Here is a 27,149-nt window from a genome sequence, read left to right as displayed (position 1 = left end):
TGGGGAGACAAATTAATATTAATAAATAAATTCCAGATATGGACATAAGTGTTGTGGGGCTGGGAGGGGGGATGAATCAAGGAAGCAAGTAAGGGGGATGCAGAAGGGCGTAAGAGAAGGGGAAAGGAGGGCCTAGTCAGGGAAGACCTCTTGGAGGAGATGTGCCTTCAATAAGGCTTTGAAGGTGGGGAGAGAAATTGTCAGATATCAGTAACAGCGTGGCTTAGTAGATGGAGCACAAGCCTGGGAATCAGAAGGTCATAGAGAAGCAGCGTGGCTCAGTGGAAAGAGCACGGGCTTTGGAGTCAAAGGTCAGGGGTTCAAACCCCAGCTCCGCCACTTTCATTCATTTAACCATATTTATTGAGCGCTTACTGTGTGCAGAGCACTGTACTAAGCCCTTGGGAAGTACAAGTCGGCAACACATAGAGACGGTCCCTACCCAACAGCGGGCTCACAGTCTAGAAGGGGGAGACAGACAACAAAACAAAGCATATTAACAAAATAAAATAAATAGAATAAATATGTACAAACAAAATAAATAAATAAATAGAGTAATAAATATGTACAAACATATATACATATATAGAGGTGCTGTGGGGAGGGAAAGGAGGTAAGGCGGGGGGGATGGGGAGGGGGAGGAGAGGGAGAGGAAGGAGGGGGCTCAGTCTGGGAAGGCCTCTTGGAGAAGGTGAGTTCTCAGTAGGGCTTTGAAGGGAGGAAGAGAGATAGCTTGGTGGATGTGCGGAGGGAAGGCATTCCAGGCCAGGGGGATGACGTCGGCTGGGGGTCGATGGCAGGACAGGCGAGAACGAGGCACAGTGAGGAGATTAGTGACAGAGGAGCGGAGGGTGTGGGCTGGGCTGTAGAAGGAGAGAAGGGAGGTGAGGTAGGAGGGGGCGAGGTGATGGACAGCCTTGAAGCCCAGGGTGAGGAGTTTTTGCCTGATGCGTAGATTGATTGGTAGCCACTGGAGATTTTTGAGGAGGGGAGTAACATGCCCAGAGCATTTCTGCACTTGGCAGTTGTGCGACTTTAGGCAAGTCACTTAACTTCTCTGTGCCTCAGTACTTCATCTGTAAAATGAGGATTAAGGCTGTGATGCCCCCATGGGACAACCTGATCACCGTGTAACCTCCCCAGTGCTTAGAACAGTGCTTTGCACATAGTAAGTACTTAATAAATGCCACAATAATAATAATAATAATAGGTCCTAATCCCAGCTCTGCCACATGTCTGCTGTGTGACCTTGAGCAAATCACTTCACTTCTCTGTGCCTCAGTTACCTCATCTGTAAAATGGGGGTTAAGAGTGTGAGCCCTGTGTGTCCATAGGGACTACCTATGGACCTGTGTATCTCAATGCTGAGAACAGTGCTTGGGACATAGTAAGCACTTAACAAGTACCATAATTATTATTATTATATGAGGAGAGAGGGTGTCCCAGGCCAGAGAAAGGATGTAGGCGAGGGGCTGGCAGAGAGATAGACGACGTCGAGGTACATTGAGAAGGCAAGCAGTTCCATGTCCTTCCTTGGCACAAGGGTCGAGGAGCAGACTCCAAGGTGGCACCAGTCCCTGGGGGACTGAAGCCATGGCCAGGGCCAGGATAGCCAGTTGGCCTCCAATTAATCAATCAATCAATCAGTCATACTTATTGAGCACTTACTGTGTGCAGAGCACTGTACTAAGCGCTTGGGAAGTACAAGTTGGCAACATATACAGTCCCTACCCAACAGTGGGCTCACAGTCTAGAAGGGGGACAATGCTGTCATCTCCCACAGCTAACTGGCTTGGCTCAGGTGCCACTCCAGGGTAATCATCGATCAATCAACTAGTCAATCATATTTATTGAGGGTTTACTGTGTGCAGTGAAGCAGGGTGGCTGAGTGGATAGAGCACAGGCCTTGGTGTCAGAAGGACATGGGTTTGAATCCCACTCCACCATTTGTCTGCTGTGTGACTCCTCTGCACCTCAGTTCCCTCATCTGTAAAGTGGGGATTAAGACTCTGAGCCCTATGTGGGACTAGACTGTGAGCCCGCTGTTGGGTAGGGACCATCTCTATATGTTGCCAACTTGTACTTCCCAAGCGCTTAGTACAGTGCTCTGCACACAGAAAACACTCAATAAATATGATTGAATGAATGAGTGAATGACAGGGACTGTGTCCACCCCGATTTGCTTGTGTATAGCACTTAGAACAGTACCTGGCATATAGTAAGTGCTTAACAAATACCACAATCATTATTGTTAGTACTAGACGTTTGGGAGAGTACAATATAATAGTGCAACAGTGAATTTCCTCCCCCTTTGGCTGTGAGCACTATTTGGAACAGGGACTGTGTCTAATCTGACTGCAGTATATCTACTCCAGCACTTAGCATAGTAGAGTATGTAGATAGAACTTAACAAATACCTCAATCAGTCAATCCATCAATCACGTGTATTTTCTGTGGGCTTACTGTGTGGATAGCACTAGGGAGAGTAAAGAATATAAGAGATTTGGTAGACCTCAAGGAGCTTACAGTCAAGAGGAGCTTGCAGTCATTATTATTATTATTTTATTAAGAAAAGCCAGCCACTCCCCCACCGTACTGTCCTCTTCTTTCAGCAGGCAGAACGGGGTCTCTGACCTGACCTGGGAGCTTTTGAGTTCCCCACGTCCTTTCTGGGCTGCAGATGCGCCTGGGTCTGGCCACCACATCCTCCACTTTGAATGCCCTCCTTCCTCTAGACTGTAAACTCGTTGTGGGCAGGGAACATATCTGTTATATTGTTATATTGTATTCTCCCAACCGCTTAGTACAGTGCTGTGCACACAGTTTGTGTGCAATTGACTGACTTCAAGCACTTAGTACAGTGCTCAATGGACCGGCTCCGCCCCACACCTCAAACCTTCTTCCGACAACCTCTGTTCTTATCAGGACAGCCAGGCATTTAATGGATGCCTTGATCCGGCCCCTGGTTCCAATATGAGTCAACTTTTACTTTGACCTCTGACGGAACCTATTCACCATGGAACATTAGCTCTGGTGAACATCACAGATGCTCCGTGAGTGATAAAGTGTCACCTAGAAGAAAATATATCTCATTTCTAGAGCCAATACCCACAGAGACTCAGCCTGGGGACACGTTTTTATTTTTTCCGTAAACTAAGGAAAAATCAGCATCATTCACTGCCTAACAGTAAGACCTCTCTAGACTGTAAGAGTTAAATCCTCCATGCCACACCTCCTTTTTCACTGAGAGGCTGTAGAACACTGGTCTTCTTTCAAATAAACTGTTCTTTAAACATAAATTCATAGTGACAGGAATTGTTCCTACCGCAGTAACAAAGGCCAAAACCCTCTAGCCGGAGCTCGGCAGTAGCTAGACTCGTAGCAGGAGGGGCTCGGCAGGCTAAGCAAAAATCTGGCTGCTTCCTGTGTCTTTGGAAGGATGGTTATAAAAGCATTAAAATGGCTTTAACAGAGATTTTGTTAACCTATCAGAGACAAATCAGGCCTGATTTCCCCAATGCCTCTGCTTGAATTGGGTAAATTTCATTTATTGACTTCAAGGACTGTGTGCCAGTAATTTTTCTCTCTGTCTGTTCCTCTAGAGGAATTTGACATGATCAGATCTACTCTGCTGTTTCATAATCACATTTGCCTTTTCCTTCCCCTCTTCTCCTTCTCATGTGCATGTTACTTTCAGTTCATCCCAAGTGAACGACAAAGGAGAAGTGATGAATCCTGGATCTAGCTGACCTTCGTTTTTACTGTCCCCAAAGGAGGCTTAGATGTTCCCAAGTCAGGGGGAGGGGAGGGGGAAAGTGGTATGCCCATGAAATTTTAGAACTATGAGCCCCCAGAACTCGACAGTCACAGAGACTACTCTGCTATTAGCCAAATCTCTACAGGGATGGAGAGCCTGCTGCTGAAAGCGACTGAGACTTACTGCTCCTGAAACTTTCAACAGTATTCCGGGAAGCCAAATGCTGGTAGATTTTACAATCATAATCACCCATACCTTGGCCCTCAATTCATCAATCTGCTAGCCCATGTTCGATTTTTTTTTTTTAACCCAAGGTTGAACTTCGTGCAAATCTGGGTCAAGAGTCCGATGAGCCAGGAAATATTTGTAGACGGGAGAAGCTTAACAGTTTCTGTAGGTATCACAGCCCCTGCTGGGAGTAACAGCTAGCCAGTTCTACCTTGGGTTCACTTTGAAATGGGGCATCTTTTGTGGGGAAACCCACAGGGACCAAAAATGGAGAAGGATTTCTATTCAATCTATTGGGGCAAACCTGAAAAGCTTCACACAGTAGTCTATTTGAAATTTCTTTTTTTCTGTCATTTCTCAGTCCAGGTAAGAGAGATTCACCTCTAGAAAAAAAATCCCCATTGTTCAGAAGTCACTTTCCTGGCAATATCATGGTGAAGGTTTATTTTGGCTTTTCGACATTTGCTAAGTGGCCAAACCACTAAAGATGAATGAAAGCAATTTTCAAAATCTGAGATAATAGAAACTGTCCCGACATAAAGCAGGCTAAAGTTTGTAATGGGCTCCTCTCTGGGAACACTCTTTGTCCTTCTTAAATAAAATAAATCCTCTCTCTCTTCACAGACAATGCAAGATAAGAATATTACTTAGGATATTCAGGTCAGATAGTACATAAAAAAGCAGCATAATGTAAAATGTAACTAGTAGGCAGGGAGTAGTTTCTCCATTTCTCACATGTAGATGCCACTAGGAAAATAAAATCACTGTGGTTTTTATCTTACAGGCAATTAACAAGGACTTGAAGGGTCTTTGATATCATGAGTACAAAGTGAAGCTACCATATCCTTAAACAAACCATAAAGAGGTGTACCCCTTAAATAAAGAGGATTCCATTAGAAGATCATGAAGGAGGACAGGAGAATGAGTGAATACGTCTGTCTTAAGAATACTGAACAGAGTCAGGAAAATTGCCCTGAAGCTTGGCTTATTCTAGAGTTTCTTTCCTCTTCTCTGAGCTTTCTTTCTACAGGGAGCTCAGATCTGTCTCACAAATTCATGTTATCACTAAAGCCTTGGCTTGGAGGAGCTAAGCTTTGCCCCTTGGTCTCCACAGGAGGGATATTTAGTGAAGTGGAGGGGCCCAGAAACACCCTTACCACCGAGTCAGGATTGCATTCATTCAATCGTATTTACTGAGTGCTTACTGTGTGCAGAGCACTGTACTAAGCGCTTGGAAAGTACAATTCAGCAACAGATTTGAGGTGCTAACAGCCGGGCCTCCTCCTTTCAAAACTTTTCATGCCAAATTTAACTTTGTTCAGTTAATGGTATCTACTGGGCATTTACTTGTGTGCAGAGCACTGTACTAAGAGCTTGGGAGAGCATAATACAACAGAGTTGGTGGGTACGCACCATGCCCCTAACAAGTTTGCAGTCTAGAGGGGGAAATTTTATTATAATAAATGCTTTTCTCCAAAATTTGCACTCAAACTGCCGGTTTTAAAACTTCAAATTAAATCCCCCATGCTTTCAATCAAGCAATCAATACTATCTATTGAGTTCTTGCTCTGTGCAGAGCAGAGTATTAAGTGCTTGGGAGGGTACAGTTAGTAGAAACCATCCCTGTTCTCAAAGAGCTTACTATCTTGCCAGGGAGACAGACATTAAAAAATGACAGGGAGTGGGAAACAACCAAGGAAACAATTGGTACGTAACTGCTGCTGGGTGTAGGAGGTGAGCTGAAAGACGAATCAATGTGATTGATTGACTGATTGATTGCATTATATATTTGAGTAGCGTCAGAACCCAGCGACATATGAAGCATGTAGAAAGTGTTTAAGATTCCTTAGGTATGTTGTGCATAAGATCTTTTCTGACCCGAGGCCCCAGAAGTTGCTGTCCAGGCTGCTCCCTGCATTTGCAGGAAAGCTAAATGAATAGACAGCGAGGGAAGGGAATTGGAAAAGGCTGAGAAGATTCCGTAGCAAAAGTTTGTCTAGCATAGGAGATCAGGGAGATTCTCTTGGTGACAATGAATGCACCTTCTTATCCATAACCTGACTTTATCCCCGGGCCACTGGCACATCATCATCTGGATGTCATCCTCCTTCCGTCTGCCATCCTCAGCCTATGGAGGACTCCAGGAGAAGTCAGGGGTGACACTTTCCATTTTTTGCTCAGCAGCACTGTACTTTTTCATGGTATTTGTTAAGCACTTCCTATGCGTCAAACACTGTTCTAAGCAGTGGGTAGGTACAAGTTAGTTAGGTCAGACACAGTCTAAATAGGAAAAACAGGTATCTCCATTTTCCAGTTGAAGAAACTGAGGCACAGAGAAGTTAAGCAACTTGCCCAAGGCCACACAGCTAGCAAAAGGCAGCCGGGGTTAGAACCCAAGTAGTTCTGACTCCCAAGCCTGTGTTCTCTCCACTAAGCCATGCTGCTTCTCGTGAGCTTACTTTCCCATACTAGCCATAAAGTTCATCAATCAGGCGCTCAACAAACCCTACCAATTGACTGATCGATGTCAGGCTATTGTTGTGGGTTTTGTTCTTTAGGTATAGTTTCTTGTACTGAGTTTTTTTCCTGGGGAATGGTAGTTCCATGAGGAAAATCCTTGAGAAGGAACTTTAAATTCAGAAATTAAAAAAAAGTGGCAATTGAGGATGCCTACCCCAAGTTCATGACTGCTTGAGAAATGGGGGAGGGGAGGAGGTCTTTGGAATGAGGGTTACCTTGCCTGAGCTTCTATTTGTCTATCTCAGGCCTGGTATATGAAAATTGGATCTGTGCAGGGGATTGGTGAATGGAAAGCAGAATAGAAAATTTTTTAAAATGACCACACTTCAACTTAAAAATTGCATGAAAAGAGGCAGCAAAGTCCATCTCAGCCCATGCAAATGACACGTAAATCAAAGTAATAATGATAATAATGATGGCATTTTTTTAAGCCCTTACTATGTGTCAAGCACTGCTCTAAGCTTTGGGGTAGATGCAAGCTAAACAGGTTGGACACAGTACCTGTCCCACATGGGGCTCACAGTTTTAATCCCCATTATACAGATGAGGTAATGAGGTACAGATGAGGCACAGAGAAGTGACTTACCCAAGTTCACGCGGCAGAAAAGTGGTGGAGCCGGAATTAGAACCCAGGTCCTTCCGACTCCAAGGCCCATGCTCTATCCACTAGGCCACGCTGACCCCCCTGAGTATTTTGCAAGCCTGCATATGGACCTCATAATAATAATAATAATAATTATGTTTTTTGTTTAGCGCTTACTATGTCCCAGGTACCATACTAAGCGCTGAGGTAGATACAAGCAAATCGGGTTGGATATAGTCCCTTGATCCATGTGGGGCTCACAGTCTCAACCTCCATTTTACAGATTAGGTAACTGAGGCAGAAAGAAGAGAAGTGACTTGCCCAAGGTCACACACAGACATAGGGTGGAGCCGGGATTAGAACCCATGGCCTTCTGACTTCCGTGCCCATGCTGTTTCTCTGAGTTTCTCTCCAGGGTAGAGATCCAAGGGTTGGCCCAGGTGGAAAGGGCAGTTCCAGGGAAAAATAAAAAAAAATCGTAATATCTATGCTTGAATGAGGAAAAAATCAAGCTCCAGTGTAGGCAGTAAATGTTCATGGGAGTACAAGGTTCTCTCTCTATAAACCAATGAGAGACACAGATTGAGAAACACGCGGAGCAAGTGAAAGTTGGCATACGCATTTTCAGTTTTCATTAATCACTGCTCTAAAGACCTTCCTCATGGCAGCCAAGTTTGCCCCAGGAAAGAGAGAGAGCAAGAGCAAGCAAAAGAGAGACATCAGATTTCCTTTCCTCTGCTCTTTTGGCCACATTTTAAGACATCTGACCCTGTCTTGTCTCCGTTTAGTTGGTTCCTGAATGTTGACAAAGTTGAGCAGTTTCTGTGGTTGCAATTCATTTCTATCATGGAACTGTCTCCAGTGTCTCATTAACTGAAAAACATGCGAATGTAGCCCAGTTATAATACCAGTTACACACACACTGTTTGGTGCCGGTGCCTGAAAGCAGATGTTATGGAATCCACCCAAGTCAAATAAACAAAGGAAGATTACCTCCATAATGAGCTAAAAATTAGTTATTTGCCCTCTAAAAAGGATCACAAAAATGTTTTTATCCCTCTTAACTAAAGCTGAATACCGGTAGTGAGAACCCATGGAATTTGGTGGGCAAGAGTGCAAATATTTGTCTCTTCATGTTTACTAGAATAACAATATTTAGGCTTTAGCTACTGGAAAAAAGGATCAGGTTCAAATTGTGAGGGTGAATTATTGCCAAATCATTTCAGTAAATTCAGAAGATGATGCCACAGACACATCTAGTTGTCCCTTTCAAATATTCAGTATAGTTTCCCCCCACTGGCAAGTTCATTGGCCACCACATGTGTTCTGGGGCAGCCTGTGAGGTTACCAGCAAAACCGGGCTGTGCTTCGCTGGTGTATTTTGTGAATTTTTAAAGCTACAAGGTTGGTATATGTTATCTGATCAGTAGATTTAGCATCACTTGGAAAGTATCTCTCCTGTGACAACCATTGTTGAGGGAGAAGTTCTTTAAAGGAATCATAATCAATTGTTTTGGCACTAGAGCCATAATCCATTGGTTGGATTTCAGAAAAGCAGACTGGGAATTCTTTCAGAACATTCAGACATGTCAGATCCAGGATTTTCTCTGCTCTTAGGGAAGTCAGATTCATCACACCCCAGATAAATGCATGCATGGTGGAAGACACTAAAAGACACTTAATTTTCCTCTGATAGTTATAATTTCATAAATTCCAATCCTGTCAAAATTCAGTGTGCCGTTAGTCAACCTGCTCATTTAAATTACCTGGAAATGCAAAAACAGGCTCCGCTTGAGAAGCAGCTTAGCAAGTGGAAAAAGCACAGCCCTGGGAGTCGAAAGACCTGGGTTCTAATAACTGTTCTGCAACTTATCTGCTCTCTGATTTGGGGCAAGTCACGTAAACTCTCCGGGCTTCAGTTTCCTGATCTGTAAAATGGGGATTCAATGTCTGTTCTCTCTACCCCATAGACTGAGCCCCATGTGGGACAGGGATCATGTCTGACCTAATAAACCTGTATCTACCCCGGGACTTAGTTAAGTTCTTGGGACATATTAACCACTTAGCAACTACTAGTAGTATTATTATTAGTATTATTAGTGAGGTGCCTTCCCAATATTTGGAAAGTTAAGACTGCCCCACATTGTCACTGCTTTTCACCCTTCCAGGTGTAGAATAAGGGGTTGTTGTTAGTCTCAGAGGTAGTAGGAGTGTCAATGGAAACTCTCATGTCTAATGTAAGAAGACACCACATTGCCCCTGCATCTTCTTAAAAAATAGAAACAAAATACCTGCTCTCCCTCTTCCTTAGGCTCTCAGCTCCATGCAGGGCAGGGACTGTTGCCAATCTACCTTGGGTTCACCCCAGAGTTTAAAGTAGTGGTATATAGTAAGCACTTAATGAATAACTTCATTGTTATGTGCCTGAAAGTCAGAAGGTAATGGATTCTAATTCCGGCTCTGCCACTTGTCTGCTGGGTGACCTTGGGCAAGTCACTTTACTTCTCTGGGCCTCAGTTACCTCATCTGTAAAATGGGGATCGAGACTGTGAGCCCCACATAATAATAATAATAATAATAATAATAATAATGGCATTTATTAAGCGCTTACTATGTGCAAAGCACTGTTCTAAGCGCTGGGGAGGTACAAGATGATCAGGTTGTCCCATGTGGGGCTCACAGTCTTAATCCCCATTTTACAGATGAGGTAACTGAGGCACAGAGAAGTGAAGTGACTTGCCCCAAGTCACACAGCTGACAATTGGTGGAGCCGGGATTCAAACCCATGACCTCTGACTCCAAAGCCCGGGCTCTTTCCACTGAGCCATGCTGCTTCTCACATGGGATAAGGACTGTGTCCAACCTGATTTGCTTGCAACCGCCCCCCTCCCAGTGCTTAGTACAGTGCCTGGCACCTAATAAGTGCTTAACAAATTCCATAATTATCATTATTATTATTTATTAATTAACTAAGCAGCTGCTTAATTAAGCCCAGTGATGGCATGTGTCCTGATGTCCTCAAAATGGCCCCCAGTCCAAAGATCCTATCTAAAGGGCCAGGCACATATGTGCTCAGTTCATTCAACCATATTTATCTAGTGCTTCCTGTGTGCAGAGTACCATCCTAAGTGCTTGGGAAAGTACATTACAACAATAATCAGTGACACCCCCAACACTCCCGCAATGCCTCCAACACTGCGCTTCTGTAGTGGCTATCTTTGTTTCATTTTTCAGCAGTTCCCCTCAGCCCTTCTGCTTTCCCCAGTTTCTGCCAGAAATTTTGCCTTTAAAAGATTTTCATTTTGATGCAAAGAGGTCCGGGCAAGGTCAGGTATGGGGAAGGAGATTGACAGCGGGCAGTGAAGGGAAGAGGGGCTGGGAGGAGGCAGGAGGAGGCCAAGGGAGCTCAGGCCCCCATGGAGAGGCAGGGGGTTTATTCATTCATTTATTCAATCGTGTTTATTGAGCGCTTACTGTGTGCAGAGCACTGTACTAAGCACTTGGGAAGTACAAGTCGGCAACATATAAGGATGGTCCCTACCCAACAACGGGCTCACAGTCTAGAAGGGGGAGACAGACAACAAAACAAAACATGTAGACAGGTGTCAAAATCGTCAGAACAAACAGAATTAAAGCTATATGCACATCATTAACAAACTAAATAGAATAGTACATATGTACAAGTAAAATAAATAGAGTAATAAATCTGTACAAATATATATACAAGTGCTGTGGTGAGGGGAAGGAGGTAGGGCAGGGGAGATGGGGAGGAGGAGAGAAAAAAGGGGGCTCAGTCTGGGAAGACCTCCCAGAGGAAGTGAGCTCTCAGTAGGGCTTTGAAGGGAGGAAGAGAGCTAGCTTGGCGGACGTGTGGAGGGAGGGCATTCCAGGCCAGGGGAAGGACGTGGGCCAGGGGTCGACAGCAGGACAGGCGAGAATGAGGTACAGTGAGGAGGTTAGTGGCAGAGGAGTGGAGGGTGCGGGCTGGGCTGGAGAAGGAGAGAAGGGAGTTGGGGTAGGAGGGGGCGAGGGGATAGAGAGCCTTGAAGCCAAGAGGAGTTTTTGCTTGATTTATAGGTTGACAGGCAGCCACTGGAGATTTTTGAGGAGGGGAGTAACACGCCCAGAGTGTTTCTGCACAAAGATGATCCGGGCAGCAGGGTGAAGTATAGACTGAAGTGGGTGGCGGTCAGTGGAGTGAGAAAACCAGGAGCGAGAGCCCAGCCCCAACAACCAAAGCTGGGCTCGGAGGGAACTTAAAGCCCAATGGGACACCCCACCCGAGCTGATCCATCTGGTCGTGGGGAACCAACTTGCTTCGGGGAAAAGCTGGCTGTTAAGGGGACTGAGCTTTGTGCCTCTGAGCCCGCATGCCCCATGATATCACTGGGTTACATGATGGGGTGGCAGACAATCCCTCTCTGCCACTGCAGTCCCGGAGCAGCCATTAGTCCCAGCCTAATACATAATAATCATAGTGTTTGTTAAGCACTTACTATGTGCCAAACACTGTTCTAAGCACTGGGGTAGATACAAGGTAATCAGGTTGTCCCACATGGGGCTCACAGTCTTAATCTCCATTTTACAGATGAGGTAACTGAGGCACAGAGAAGTGAAGTGACTTGCCCATGGTCACACAGCAAACATGGGGTGGAGCTGGGATCAGAACCTGGTCCTTGTGACTCCAAGGTCGACGCTTTATCCACTAAACCGCACTACTTCTAATCCCGGCTTCTCCTAGTGCCTGCTGTGGAAACTTGAACAAGTCACTTCACTTCTCTGTACCTCAGTATCTCTAACTGCAAAATGAGGATTCGATACCTGTTCTCCCTCCTTCTTAAAACTGTGAGCGCTTTGTGGGAAAGAGGCTGTATCGGGCCTGATTAGATCTACCCCAATGCTCAGTTGAGGGCTTGACGCCTAGTAAAAACTTAACAAATACCATAAAGGAAGAAAAAACCCTCCAAAACAGGGCACAGGACACTCAATCATCACACTACTCTGACCTCACCCCTACACACCAACCAGGCAGCCCTCCCTCAAAGCAACAATCTGGGCAGAATCATTTTCCATCCCCTGTCATCCACTCTGTAGATTTTGCCCACTTTTAACCCCAGACTTGCTTTTCTTTTGTAATTTCCATAATTATCTGACTCTTCAGAGATGCAGAGTGTGAGATCACACCCTATAATCATGGTTTTGATCCTTAAACAATTATTCATCCTGTTCTTACTTAAGATTTTTGGGCTCTGTTCATAAGGGTGACTTACTTGTATTATTCTAATCCCCCTGTCTATTACTTTCATGCCTGAGTGCGTTCCCTACTTTTGTCAGGTGTAATTATACGGGGCTAATGAAGAGATGAGTTCTGAGTCCATGCTAAGGAGTTCAGAGATACAGCAGTATCTCACACAGAGACAGAACTTCCTCACTGGCTGCTGTTGAGCGCTCTGATTTCCCACCAATTTTAAATATGACAACAAATGAATATCTACAGTTACCCTCTGGTCCGCTCAAATCAAAAATATTTGTTGAAAGATTTATGCTTTCCAAAGAGAAAAGAATTCAAAAGGGTTTTCTACTGATGTGCAAATCCTTCTGCAGTCATCTTTCCCCAATTTCTCTTCTTTCTACTATTCTGCTTACTATCTTTCTGGGTCTCCTCCTCCCCAGCAAATAAACTCTGATCCCCTGGGGTGCACTTGTGAGTGTGAGTGAGTGTGGCAGGGTGAGTGAGTATGCATCTGGTTTTGTCTACCTGTGCGTATCAGTGAGTGTGTGGATATTTGCTTTAGTGAATATCTGCACGTATAATTATAATAGTGGTGGTTGTTTTAAGCACTCACTATATGCCCAGCAATGCAGTTGGCATTGGGGTAGATACAAATAATCAGGGCAGGTAATCAAATAATCAGGACATACACAATCCCTGCCAGAATGGGTCTCAGAGTCTAAACAGAGGAGAGAATAGGTATTTCATCCCCATTTTAAAGATGAGGCAACTGAGGCCCAGAAAAGTTGAGTGACTGCCCAGCAGGCAACTGGTAGAGCAAGGATTAGAACTCAGGTCCTCTGATTCCAAGGTCCGTGCTCTTTCCCCTAGACTATGCTGTTTTCCCATTTCAAAACCGAAACCCTATTTTTACAGAATGTATACAAATAGGTACATTTCATGCTTACGACTTATCCAGACTAATCGCTAGCATTCTTTGAGTACTTACTGAGTGCAGTGAAGAACTAAACTCCAGAGATCACTGGCAGGACCCTTCCTGCTGTATTTTTGGAATAATAATAACAATGAATAATTACAGTATTTGTTAAACTCTTACTTTGTGTCAAGCACTGTTCTATAGGTGGGGGTATTGAGTGAGTGGATATTTGTATGTATGTGTGTGTGTGAGAGAGAGTAAGTATGAGTTTGTGTGTGGGTGTTTGTGAGTGTCTGCATGTGTAATAATAACAGTGGTGGTTGTTAAGCACTCACTACGTGCCATGCACTGTACAAGGCATTGGGGTAGATACAAATAATCAAGGCAGGTAATAAAATAATCAGGACAGACAGTCTCTGTCCCATATGGGGCTCACAATCTGAGTAGGAAGGAGAACAGATTTTGAATCTCCATTTTAAAGTTGAGGAAACTGAGGCCCAGAAAAATTAAGTGAATTGCCCAAAGGTCACGCAATGGACAAGTGGCAGAGTCAGGACTAGAACCCAGGTCCTCTGACTTCTGAGCCCAGGCTTTTTCATAAAGGCCACCCAGCTTCCCTACCCAGACAATTTTAGTGACTCCCTAACTTTAAAAAAATGGCATTGAGAATCCGTGTGTGAGCTCCTTGCCTTTCTCCAGAGTGTCTCTTCAGAGTGGATGTGATGACTTTTTATAGAACTGGGGGACAAGGAGAAGGAGACAAGTTGTCCCACCCTAGAATGTAGTGATTATTTGCATGAATTTATAGTATCTGTGCTACATGAATAGGTGCCAACTTTACATTTTAAATGCGGGGTTTGAAACCGGGTGGGGTGAAAAGAGTAGGGTATCTTAGTCTTGATAACCCAGTCCCAGCTGGCCATAAGCTTCATTCATTCATTTGCTCATATTTATTAAGCGCTCACTGTGTGCAGAGCACTATTCTAAGCATTTGGGAAAGCACAATACGATAATAAACAGTAACATTCCCTGCCCACAGTGAGCTCACAATCATCAGAATGTCTCTTTTAGCTGCAGTTTTTTACACACTTTTAATGGGATATCCCACCTTTCTTCTCATTTCCCCCTTCTTCCCCATTTTCTCCTTCTCTCTCCCCTCCTCCCCTCTCTCCCTCCTTCCCCCACCCCTCAGTTCCCTGAAACAAGTGATTTATGCGAAGGGGGTTGGGGGGGAAGTGTGGAGAATAATCAAATGGGTAGCTCTAACATCATCCAGCAGCTGCTCAGGAAGTATCTCTTCAAAAGGTTTGGAGAGGGAACTGAGGGGAGAGAGGGGGAGGGAAAGTTGAAAAAAAAGATCTCTTCTCACTGTATCTCAAGGTGTTTCATTTCTGTCTCCTTCTACCAATGGGGTAGGGGTGAAATCCGTGCATAAAACTGAGAGAGAAATCCAAACAATCTGACAGCCACGGTGAGAGGCTAATTATAAGACAAGCTCTTTGAGAGGCTGACAGGAAAGATTAGCCCTTGATTCTGTCAGGCCTGAGACTCTGGTGAGGGTCAGAAAGCTTGGTGTTCCAGCGAAAACTTCCTCCCCTTGATATCTGAGCCCAGTGGGATTTCGGTGTCAAAATGTATTCTTTCGAATCAATCAGTGGTATTTTTTTAAGCACTGAACTAAGTGCTTGGAAAAGTCTGTTAGGGATGGTAGGCAGGATCCCTTAGAAGCTTAAAATCTAGTGGAAGGGACAAACATTTAAGTAAATTATAGGTGGGGGAAGGAACAGACTATCCATCGATTGTATTTATTGAACGCTTACTTTGTGCTGAGCACTGTACTAAGGGTGCAATGTAACAGAGTTGGTAGACAAGGTGACAAGTTCTTGGCTATAAGGATATGTATCTGAGTGCTATGGATGGAGAGAGAGATACCTAGGTGCTTATGGGGTTAGAACTAAAGTGCATGGGTGAGGCAATAAGGAGAGAAATGGAAAATAGGGTGGGGAGGGGGGAGATTAGTCAGGGAAGGCTTCCTGGAGAAGCTATCATCATCATCATTAATGGTGTTTATTGAGCTTTTACTATGTGCAATACTAAGAGTACAATGCAACAGAGATGGTAAACATAGTCCCTGCCCACAGGAGTTCAGAGTCTAGAGGGGTAGCAAAGAGGTGCAGCATGGCTAGAGGACCTGGGTTTTTATCCCTGCCCTACCACAAGACTTAAAACTCCGTAAGCATTCAATAAATATCATGGGTTCTTTGTCTTCCTTTGGACCTTGGGCAAGTCACAACTTCTCTATGCGTCAGTTTCCTCATATAACAGTAATTATGGTACTTGTTAAGTGCTTAATAAGTGCCATGCACTGTTCTAAGTGCTTGGGTAGATACAAGATAATCAAGTTGGACACAGTCCTTGTACCACATGGGGTCACACTCTTAATCCCCATTTTATAAATGAGGTAACTGATGCCCAGAGAATTGAACTGACTTGCCCAAGGCCACATAGCCGACATGTGGTGGAGTAGGGATTAGAACTCAGGTCCTTCTGACTCCTAGGCCTGTGCTCCATCCATCAAGCCACGCTGCCTCTCAGGAAAATGATGTTTAAATGTCAAATGGGGATCGCATACCTGTTGTCCCTGCTCCTTAGACTCTGAAACCCATGTGAGTCGGGGATTTTGTTCATCCCGATTGTCTCGTACATACCCTAGTACGTACAGTGCTCAGAACATAGTGCTTAACGAATACCACCATTATTGTTCTTAAGGAAAGAATGAAACAGAATGTTTCAGCATGAACAGAATCAGGAGACTTAAATCCAACCCCCAGATGGGGGCCACAGGCAAAACCCCATAAAGACTCTGGATTTCCGTTCCCCAGTTGTAAATGGGATTAATACCTAGGTACCACCTACCCCTCAGGGGTGTTGTGAGTTAAAGTTACTTAAATGCTTTGAGCTCCTCTGATTAAAGGTAGTTTACAAGTACAAAGTATTATTATTATACACAGAAATTAGCATAATGAGAATATCCTTGAAGATAATGTTGGACCCAGATGCCTTGTGCAAGTGATGCTGTATGCCTTCCATCATAAAATAATTATACTTCACAAATATCGCATCTTTCATCTGAGAATTGCAAAGTGCTCTAGGAATATTAAATAATTAAGAATCACAACAGCCTCAGTGACAGGTGCAGTTAACCCCCAATTTACACGTAGAGAAGATCCTGAAACCCAGGGGAGTTAAATAATTAACAATGAGTCAGGGGTAGAAATAAGGACCAAACGAAGAAATCTCAGTTCCCAGTGTTTTAAACTAATCACCAGAGTCCTTTATTGCTGACTTCCTTTAATAGCGGTCTTCACAGAAACAGCTTAGCTGAATTAACCTGCCATTCCGCCCGCTGACACCTCAAGGAAAAATAAAAACAGTTCAGTTTTGTCCAACTCCCAGATTTAAGGGGAAATCTAAGGAGACTTCAGGAGAAAAGAGATTTTTATAATAATGGTATGATTATTATTATTGTTTTCTTTAAGCACTTAGTATGTGTCAGGCACTGTACTAAGGCCCTTGGTAGATCAATCAATGGAATTCATAGAGCACTTACTATGTGCAGAGCACTAAACTAAGTGGTTGGGAGAGTACAATACAACAGAATTAGTGGAGATGTTCCCTGCCCATAACGAGCTTACAGTCTAGAGGGTTGGACCCAATCCATGTCCTGGAAGGGGTTCACAGTCTTAATTCCCATTTTACAGAGGAGATAACTGAGGCAAAGAAAAGTTAGGTGACTGGCCCAAGGTCACACAGGAGACAAGTGGCGGAACCAGGATTAGACTCAGGTCTTTCTGACTCCCGGGCCCGGGCTGTATCCTCTAGGCCTCGCTACTTCTTTGAACGGACCATGTCCCCGCCGGTGGTGTGACACTGATGGAGCAGTCTTCAGCTTCTTCAGATTTTCTCTGAACACAATAAGCGCTGAGTAAATACCACCGATTGATGGACGGATCGATCTGGAGAGAAAGCATGCAGCTGGCACAAGTAAAGAAAACGTCTGAAGAGCAGAGAGGCGCGATGGGGAGAAAACGTTCTTCTCTTTCATAGAATCAGCTCACCTTTCCTTTCAGGAACAGCTGGAACAAAATTGGGCTCCATGATAGTTGATCTCTAGCCTCTATTACTGGCAATATAGTTGTAATCTCTGTAGGCTGGACTGCCCCGCTCACAAGGCTATATCTAATCACCAACAGAGCGGGTACAGTTACAGTAATGACACTTTGTCCAATACAAGGATCCGAAATCTGTTTATGGTTATCAACCCCCGCAGTATCTCTCCGAGGTCGGCGGCGGGGACGACTCTCCCCATTTTACAGATGGATGAACCACCTTTCCGGCAGGGGACAGGTTGAGTCATCCGTGGAGCTGGGATGAAAATAGCAGCAATAACAATTGACTAATGGCTTCCTCAAGGAGCAGAAGTCAAGAAGCCCGGGAGATGCCTTTCCCGGCCCTCCCTGGGAGACGAAGCCCTTGGTGAGTGAAAAGACAATGGAAAAATACACCCGCGTGGGATAGGTCCAGGTTTAGTGAAAAGATAGGCTTAAAGTGCTTGAATTTAGAAGTCAGGGCACATTTTCTGACTCCTAATGGCACCCTTTTATGGGCTTGGGCGGGTGACATCATCACGTTGGAACTCTCAGTTTCTCCATCTCTGGAATGGGCAGACAGTTGTCAGAGATGGGGCTAGCCCATCGGGATATGGAAACAATCCAAGGTCCAGTATCTGAGTAAACCGACTGCTTCTGTCTCCAAGCGACCGTCTACTGTTTTGTTTTCCTGACAGATTCCAGGGCCACAGGAACTTGTTCAAAGCCAGTTAAAAGAGTGACATAGGAAAGAGAAATAAGGAACTTCTGCTTCTCATCCCTGCCCCCATTCCCAATTCTGACCAGATTTCCCAGAAATCCAGAGCCAGCAGAGCCCAAGCACTGCATTGCTTCGAACCCTGGATGCTTTGATGTCCCATGATGGGCAAACTTACACTGGCATTTTCTACCTTCAAGCTGAGTTGGTATACCTAGGTTCTAATCCCTACTCTTGCTTGATGACCTTGGATAAGTCATTTAACTCCTCTGTGCCTCAGTTTCCTCATTTGATTAATAGGGATTCACTGCCTCTTCTCTTTTCCATGGAGACTGGGACAGAGACTGTGACCAATGTGATTATCTTATATTCCCCCAGCTTTAGTAGAGTGCTTGGCACAGAGTAAGTACCAAGTTGAATGACTGAGAAGTAATTGAGAAACTAGACATCATCTCTTAATTCTGGGAGGTTTCCAAAGGGTCTTGAACAGTTCCACCAGAACAATAAAAATGAAGATGTCAGGAAAATTAGCTATTATTTGTTCATTCATTCATTCATTTAGTCAGTCATATTTATTGAGTGCTTACAGTGTGCAGACAACTGTACTGAGCCCTTGGGGAGAGTACAATGCAACAATAAACAGACACATACCCTTCCCATAATGAGCTTGTTATTATTATGATATTTGTAAGGTGCTTATCATATGCCATCCACTGTTCTAAGCACTGGGGTAGATACAAATCAGTCCAGTTGAACACAGACTCTGTCCCACATGGGGCTTATAGTCTAAGTAGGACTTAGACATTAAACCCCCATTTTACCAATGATGAAACTGAGGCCTATAGAAGGGAACTGACTTGCCCAAGGTCACACACAACAGGCAACTATCAGAGGTGGGATTAGAACTCAGGTCCTTCTGACTCCCAGGACCATCCACTAAGCCTTGGAGTCAGAGGACCTGGGTTCTAATCCTAGCTTCGCCACTTTGCTGTGTGACATTGGGCAAGTCACTTCACTTCTCAGTGCCTCAGTTCCCTCATCTGTAAAATGGGGATTAAGACCGTGAGACTCATGTTGGCAGGGACTGTGTCCAACCTGATTAGCTTGTATCTACCCCAGCGCTTAGAACAGCTTTTGACAAACAGTAAGCACTTCACAAATACCATCATCATCACCATCTTTCCAATAAGCCACATTGCTGTTTCCTCAACCAAACTGGGGAGAAAGGTTGAGTTTGAAACTCCCCACTTCTAGCTTCCACTTTCCCTCCCTCTCCTCCTCTTTTTGTCCTCCACCCTCCATACGAATTCCCATCCCATTTGGCTGGCAACAGACACCTGAGGCAATAGGGTGGACGCATTCGGACTCAATCCTCCCTTGGCAGAAGGATTTATCCCGCCCAATCCTTAAGACAGAAGCTCCCACCCTGACAACACCCTGAAGCAACCCGGGACTCAATACCCCAGGTGAGCCTCAGAATCCATTCTCCCCCGCTGTGCATCCCACTGGACTCCTTAGCCTGCCCCCCCACCCCCACCCCCTTCCTCCCTCCTCACCCCATGGAGGTTGTCTGCAGGGGTTAGATTTGCTTTGCAATGAGCTTGTCTGCCGTGTGACCTTGGGTAAGTCACTTCACTTCTCTGTGCCTCAGTTACCTCATCTGCAAAATGGGGAATGAGACTGTGAGCCCCACGTGGGACAGGGACTGTGTCCAACCCAATTTGTTTGTATACACCCCAGTGCTTAGTACAGTGCCTGGCATGTAGTAAGCACTTAACAAATAGCACAGATATTAATGAGCCGTGATGAAACAAGTACTCGTCTCCATCTGGTTTTGTTTTGCTTTTTTTTGGGGGGGGGGGGGGTTTGGGGAGGGTCTGCCTCTGCCATTTTGTCTCACATTCTGCTGTAAGCTCTAGACTGTAAGATCATTATGGACAGGGAATGGGTCTGCTAATTCTGCTGGACTGTACTCTCCCAAGCACTTAGTACAGTGCTCTGCACATAGTAAGTGCACAACAAATACCATTGATTGATCGATTGATTGCTGTTTAAGTCTCAAGAGCGGCTGATGTCTGATATTAATGTCTGTTTATTTGTATTGATGTCTGTCTCCCCCCCCCATCTTGACTGTGAGCTCATTATGGGTAGGGATTGTCACTCTTTATTGTTGTATTGTACTTTCCCAAGCGCTTAGTACAGTGCTCTGCACACAGCAAGTGCCTAATACAATTGTATGAATGAATTTGCAGAATTCCAGGAGCTAGGGCAATATTTTGTTCCCAACATGGCTGTGGGAGTGTCCTTTCTACTTCTTTTTGGACGTACTTGGATTTCTATCCTTTATTCACCCCTCCTTCAGTCCCACAGTGCTTATGTGAATATCCATGATTTATTTAATTATTTATATTTTGTATGTCTCCTCCCCTAGACGGTAAGCTCGTGTGGGCAGGGAATCTGTCTACCATGTCTGTTGTATGGTACTCTCCCAAGCACTTAGTGCAGTGCTCTGCATACAGTAAGTGCTCAATTAATACCATTGATTGATTGATTGATCGATTGGTTCCTCTACCACTTCCTCAATGAATTAAATGCCGCTCGCCCTGGCAAACAAGTGAGCCAAAACCCTCCCAGCAGAATTGCGATCCAATTGGACACCTAGCAGCCCATCCTAGTGGAAAGAACAGTCCTGGGAGTCGCAAGACCTGGGTTCCATTCCCAGCTCTGCCGCCTGCCTGCTGTGTGACCTTGGGCAGGCCGCTTAACTTCTCTGGGCCTCATTTTCCTCATCTGCAAAATGGGGATTCAATACCCGCCCTCTCCCCCTCTTAGACAGTGAATCCCGTGTGGGACGGGGACTGCATCAAACCTGATTATCCTTTATTCACCCCAGTGCTTGCCACAGAGTAAGCGCTTAAGAAATACCACAGTTATTACCGTGATGAGTCGACAAAGGCGGTTGGCAGCTCCGACGATGACGCGGCACTGAGTCTCTGGCTTCAAGAGTTGTGTGCTCCTCTCTTAAAACCAAGGCCCAACTCTTGTGCTGACAAGGCTTTGGGACCAAGAAAGGGAGGGGCAGAGAGAATAATAATAATAATGATAATGGCATTGGTTAAGCACTTTCTATGGGCCAAGCACTGTTCTAAGCGCTGGGGGAGATGCAAGATAATCAGGTTGTCCCACGTGGGGCTCACAGTCTTCATCCCCATTTTACAGATGGGGTAACTGAGTCACAGAGAAGTGAAGTGTCTTGCCCAAAGTCACATAGCTAAGTGGCGGAGCCGGGATTAGAACCTACAACTTAATAATAATAATAATAATAATGGCATTTGTTAAGCGCTTACTATGTGCAGAGCACTGTTCTAAATGCTGAGGGGGAATACAAGGTGATCAAGATGCCCCACGTGGGGATCACAGTCTTAATCCCCATTTTACTGATGAGGTAACTGAGGCTCAGAGAAGTTAAGTCACACAGCAGACATGTGGCGGAGCGGAATTCGAACCCATGACCTCTGACTCCCAAGCTCATGCTCTTTCCTCTGAGCCAAGCTGCTTCTCTGCAAAGGGTGCGGGGCAGGCAGGGAGGAGGCTGGAGGGATAGGAGAGGGAGGAGCAGGAAGGCAGCCCCTAGACTTGACCAGCCTGCATCCTCTCATCTCAGTGCAGGACTTTCCGGCTATTCTGGGAGTGTTTAAAAGCGGGAACGCTCACGGCTTGGAGATTTCCCTGGTGGAGGAAATTAAAACAATCCAAGACTTTTTTTTTAATATACATTCTAATAATGTAAGCTTTACAGCCTGTTTTTGCCAGTAACATCCTTCACCTCTCCTCCAAGGATGATTCCTTTGCACACCAGGGAACACAGCATCTCCTTTCCCAGCACAGGACATCTGAAAAGGAAAATCATTTTCTGCAGAGCAGTCACAGGCCTGTTTTCTTTTTGGAAACACATTCGATGTGAATATTTCCAGAATAATAATGAGTTTGTGTGGTCGTAAATGAAAAAAGGAAAGTTCTGTTTCCTAAGAGCCTGGTGTAAAACAGCATAAGTTCTGGAAAAGCATACGATGCCTGGTTGTTTTAGTTTGCCTGAAATGTTTCTGGGCCTTTCAGGCAAGAAGGCTGTAGCCTTCCAGTTGCTGAAAACCGGTTGGTGTCATATGTGCCCTGAGCTCAGAAACCTCTTTCTAACTGAAAAACAAAAATTTTAAAGCTGCAATAATTTTAAATTGCTATGCACTGCACACACCCCCAAACCCTTCCAACCTGAGCCACTTCCAAAAACACGTCCTGCTCCAATAATGCTAAATTAATCCCCTAAGTAGACTATGGATGGATGATATACCTCCCAAAATTGGCTCCCGGATGGCCGTATAGACAGACTTATGTTGTACATTATGTGGAACCTGGCAACCGTGAAGAAAAAAGCCCCGTCCTTTTCCGCCTCTTTCGCCACGTGCTCTCCGCCCAAGTGACACTTCATGTAGGAGAAGGTAATGCTATTTCAATGAATATTTATGTCCTGTGAATGTGCACTGACTAATAGTTTTAAACCATCTCTTAAAATTTAAAGTTATTTATGCAGCAAAAGGCACACACACATACACACACACTCTCTCTCTCTCTCTCTTTCTCTCTCTCTCTCTCTCTCTCTCTCTCTCTCTCTCTTACAGAAATTGAGTATATGACAGATCCAGTTCAGGTATACTTCTAGATTTTCTGGGCCACCTAAGAAAGCAGCCCACACTGGCAAGTCAGTTTGTATCAGTGCTTACAACAGTGCTTTGCACATAGTAAGCTCTTAATAAATGCCAGCATTATTATTATTATTATCATCTATTGATCCCCTGACTTTAAGAGCCCAATGGAATCGATCAATCAGTGGTATTTATTGAGCGCTCACTGTGTACAGAGCACTGTACTAAGCGCTCGGGGGAGTACAATACAGCGCAGTTGGTAGACACAATCCCTTCCCACACGGAGCTTATGACACTGTCATTTTGAAGGTGGCTGTAGAGCGTTTCTGAATGACAAAGGTTAGAAGCGACATGGCCCCTTGGAAAGAGCACGGGCCTGGGTTCTAATACCGCCCCACCTCTTGTCTGCTGTTTGACCTTGAGCAAGTCACTTAACTTCTCTATGCCTCAGTCTCCTCATCTGTAAAATGGGAATAAAGACTGTGAGCCCCTTGTAGGGCAGGTACCCGATTATCTTGTATCTACCCCAGCATTCATTCAATCCAGTGCCTGGGCCATAGTAAGGGTTTACAGATACCACAGTTATTAGTATTATTACCTTCCTTTGTTCCTTAGACCAACAGTCCAGAGTATCCCTCTAGACTGTAAGCTTATTGTCAGCAGGGAATGCATTTGCTTATTTTTATATTATACTCTCTCAAGGAGTTAGTACAGTGCTTTGCACACAGTAAGTGCTCAATAAATACGACTGAATGAATCTGTTCGGTCCCCTCAGCTCTCAATGGCTGCACAAGTTGCCCTGTGACCAGTAAGTTAGTCAACTGTATTTATAGAGTGCTTACTGTGTGCTGAGCACTGTACTAAGCACTGGGGAGAGTACAGTATAACAATAGAACAGACATTCCCTTCCAACAGAAAATGGATGCAGATTAGTGAAGAGATGGGATGCAGAATTCATTCATTCAATAATATTTATTGAGGGCTTACTGTGTGTAGAGCACTGTATTAAGCACTTGGGAAGTACAAGTTGGCAACATATAGAGATGGTCCCTACCCGGTGTCTAGACAACCATGGAATTGTGTGCTGCCCATTAGTTGACAAAATCATCAGGTCAGCTGTTACATAATAAGAACAGCTGAGGTATTTGTTAAGCACTTACTATGTGCCAAGCGCTGAACTAAGCACTGCGGTAGACGTAGGACAATCAGATCATCTCGAATCTCTGGCCCACCTAGTGAATCAATTGCTATTTATCAAGCTCTTCCTGGATGCAGAGTACTGTACTAAGCACTTAGGAGAGTCCAATAGAGTTGGTAGACATGACCACTACCCTCAAGGAGGCTACCATCTTGTGCCTTTCAGCCAAAGGGAGAGCAGTATTTCATCACCATTTTACAGATGAGGAAAGTGAGGCCCGGAGACATTAAGTGACTGGCCCAAGTTCACACATCAGGGGAGAGGCACAGCTGGAACTGGAACACAGGTCATCTGACAACTGGGCTCGTGCTCTTTCCACTAGTCCATGATGTGGAGGGGGAACCAAGTTAACAAAGGTCCCACTACTAGACAACCTAAACAAACTTCGACCTCTCACATCTAGTGAAAGTTAGAGTCTGTCTCGCCCTCTAAACTGTAAACTCTCTGTGGCAGGGAACCTATCTACCACCTCGGTTGTATTGTAATATCCCAAGAGCTTAGTACAGTGCTCTGCATACTGTAAGCGCTCAATAAATACCACTGATGATGGTGATGATGCAGTGTAAATGACAAGCAGTGTCAGTGACTGGCACCCTAGACTATTTTCAGCTGACCCCTTCTAATAACCTTAGAAATGGATGCTATTGGCTTCCTGTTGATGTGCTCTCTGGTACAGAGGCCTGAAATTGTGAGATGGCAGCAATTTTGTCCAATTTCAAAGAGCCACAAAGTGCCTCCACAGCTGCTCATAAAGGATGGGATTATCCATCCTGCCCTTTCAGAGTCATTAATAGTACTACTAATAATAATAACTAACTGTTATTTAGTTTGCCCAAAACCACACAGCTGACAATTGACGGAGCCGGGATTTGAACCCATGACCTCTGACTCCAAAGCCCATGCTCGTTCCACTGAGCCACACTGCTTCTCTAACATAACTGAACACAGTCCCTGTCCCACATAGGGTCACAGTCTTAATCCCACTATACAGGTGAGGGAACTGAGACACAGAGAAGTGAAATGACTCACCCAAGGTCACACAGCGGACAAGTGATGGAGCTGGGATTAGAACCCAGGTCCTCCGACTCCCAGGCTCATGCTGTATTGGTAGTTGGGAAGCAGTGTGGCCTAGTAGAAAGAACACAGGCTTGAGAGTCAGAGGCTCTCGATCCAAATCCCAACTCTGCTACTTACCTGCTGTGTGATCTTGGGCAAGTCATTTAACTTCTCTGAGCCTCTTTCTCATTGCTGCAAAATGGGGATTCAATACCTGTTCTCTCTCCTACTTACTCTGTAAGCCCCACGTGGGTCCTGATTATACTCTGTCTACCCCAGTGCTTAGTATGGTGCTTGGCATATAGTAAGCACTTAACAAATAATAATAATAATAATAATGGCATTTGTTAAGCGTTTACTATGTGCCAAGCACTGTTCTAAGCACTGGGGGGATACAAGGTAATCAGGTTGTCCCACATGGGGCTCACAGTCCTAATCCCCATTTTCTATATGAGGGAACTGAGGCACAGAGAAGTTAAGTGACTTGCCCGAAGTCACACAGCTCACAAGTGGTGGAGCTGGGATTAGAACCCATGACCTCTGACTCCCAAGCCCGGGCTCTTTCCTCTGAGCCAATACCACAATTATTATTATTGCTAGTTATTCAGTGGTTCATCCACCCCAAAACCTTGAGGCTTTCCCTCTCTGCCTTGTTGGTTTTGAGTGATCATTCTAAACTTAGCTGCATTTAAGAGAAGAGGCAGAAGAAACAGAAAAGGGAAGAAGGCCACCGTGATAAGGGAGCCTAGTAGAAAGAGCACAGGCTTGGGAGTCAGAGGACCTGGGTTCTAATCCCAGTTCCTCCACTTACTTGCTGTGTGTCATCAGGCAAGTCACTTAACTTCTCTGGGGCTCAGTTCCCTCATCAGTAAAATGGGAAAGGAGAATGTGAGTCCTATGTGGGACAGTGAGTGTGTCCGACCCGCTTATCTTGTATCTACCCCAGCAGTTAGTTCAGTGCCTGATACATAGTAAGTGCTTAACAAATACCATTATTGCCATTACTGTTATTATTCTTATTATTGTTATCCTGGCCCTGGGCCCACACTTTGTGGCTAATTGAAAGCTGTTCCTTCCATCTGACCATCTCATCCCACACCCATCCATCCCAGTAAATAAGGGAAAAAAACAGATCACTAAGGAGTGACATCAAGAACAACAGGAAAAGAACTATTTCTTGTTAGGAGAAGAAGAAATCCTCCAGGGCTGAGGCACTGGAAAAGCCAAGCCTTTTCTTCAACAGACAATTTTGTTGTTTGTTTGGTTTTTTAATTGCAACTATCTAAATGACAGTAGAAACCTCACCCAAGAAGTGGGTGGTCAGACACACACACACAGCATTTTGCTTTGAGGATTTGCTTGTGGGAGTGTTCATTTTTTCGGGGCACTAATGTGTATTTTGGTTGGAGCTCAGTAAGTGTCCTTCTCAGAAAATTTAGTCCCTTTACGTAACACCTGAATTATCCCGAGAATCTACTGAATCTCGTTTTGGATGCTACTTACCCACCAGCCGGAGTATAAACTGGTGAGCTAAACATGAGGGCTTAGAGGCTTCTGTGATTTCTCTTAAAGGTGAGGCAGTCAGTCTGTGGTATTCATTGAGTGCTTACTACGTACAGAGCACCGTACTAAGCGCTTGAGAGAGTGCAATATAACAGTATAGCAGACACATCCCCTGCCCACAACGAGCTTAGAGTCTAGAGACGGGCTGCACAGACTGACCGGTGCTGATCCCGTATTTCAGCAAACATATTGGCGTTTTCAGGTGTAACCCAAGAGAGCCCCTGAACACAGACTCCGAATTGTGTCTATGCCAAGAAAGTTTTCCTGGTTCACATCTAAGCACTTGGCTGTGAGCCAATCTGCTGGTAATTTCAAGCCACTTTGATTTGAATGATTTTGATCTGTTTCCTAAGGTTGGTCGGTAAGTATATTGCTTTAATCCTCCTAACGAGGAAAAAGGAAAGAACGGAAAGAAGCACACGCTCAAGAATTCTCCTTGCTGCGTCTGAACAGATGCCAAGAGCCGGCACCCTGTTATCTCTTGGGATTTATTGCATGGTTTGGACGGACCTCTTGCCTCTTCCTTCCT

Source organism: Tachyglossus aculeatus, chromosome 8 (assembly GCF_015852505.1).
Source record: "Tachyglossus aculeatus isolate mTacAcu1 chromosome 8, mTacAcu1.pri, whole genome shotgun sequence".
Taxonomy (NCBI): domain Eukaryota; kingdom Metazoa; phylum Chordata; class Mammalia; order Monotremata; family Tachyglossidae; genus Tachyglossus; species Tachyglossus aculeatus.
Note: the sequence above shows the minus strand (reverse complement) of the source record.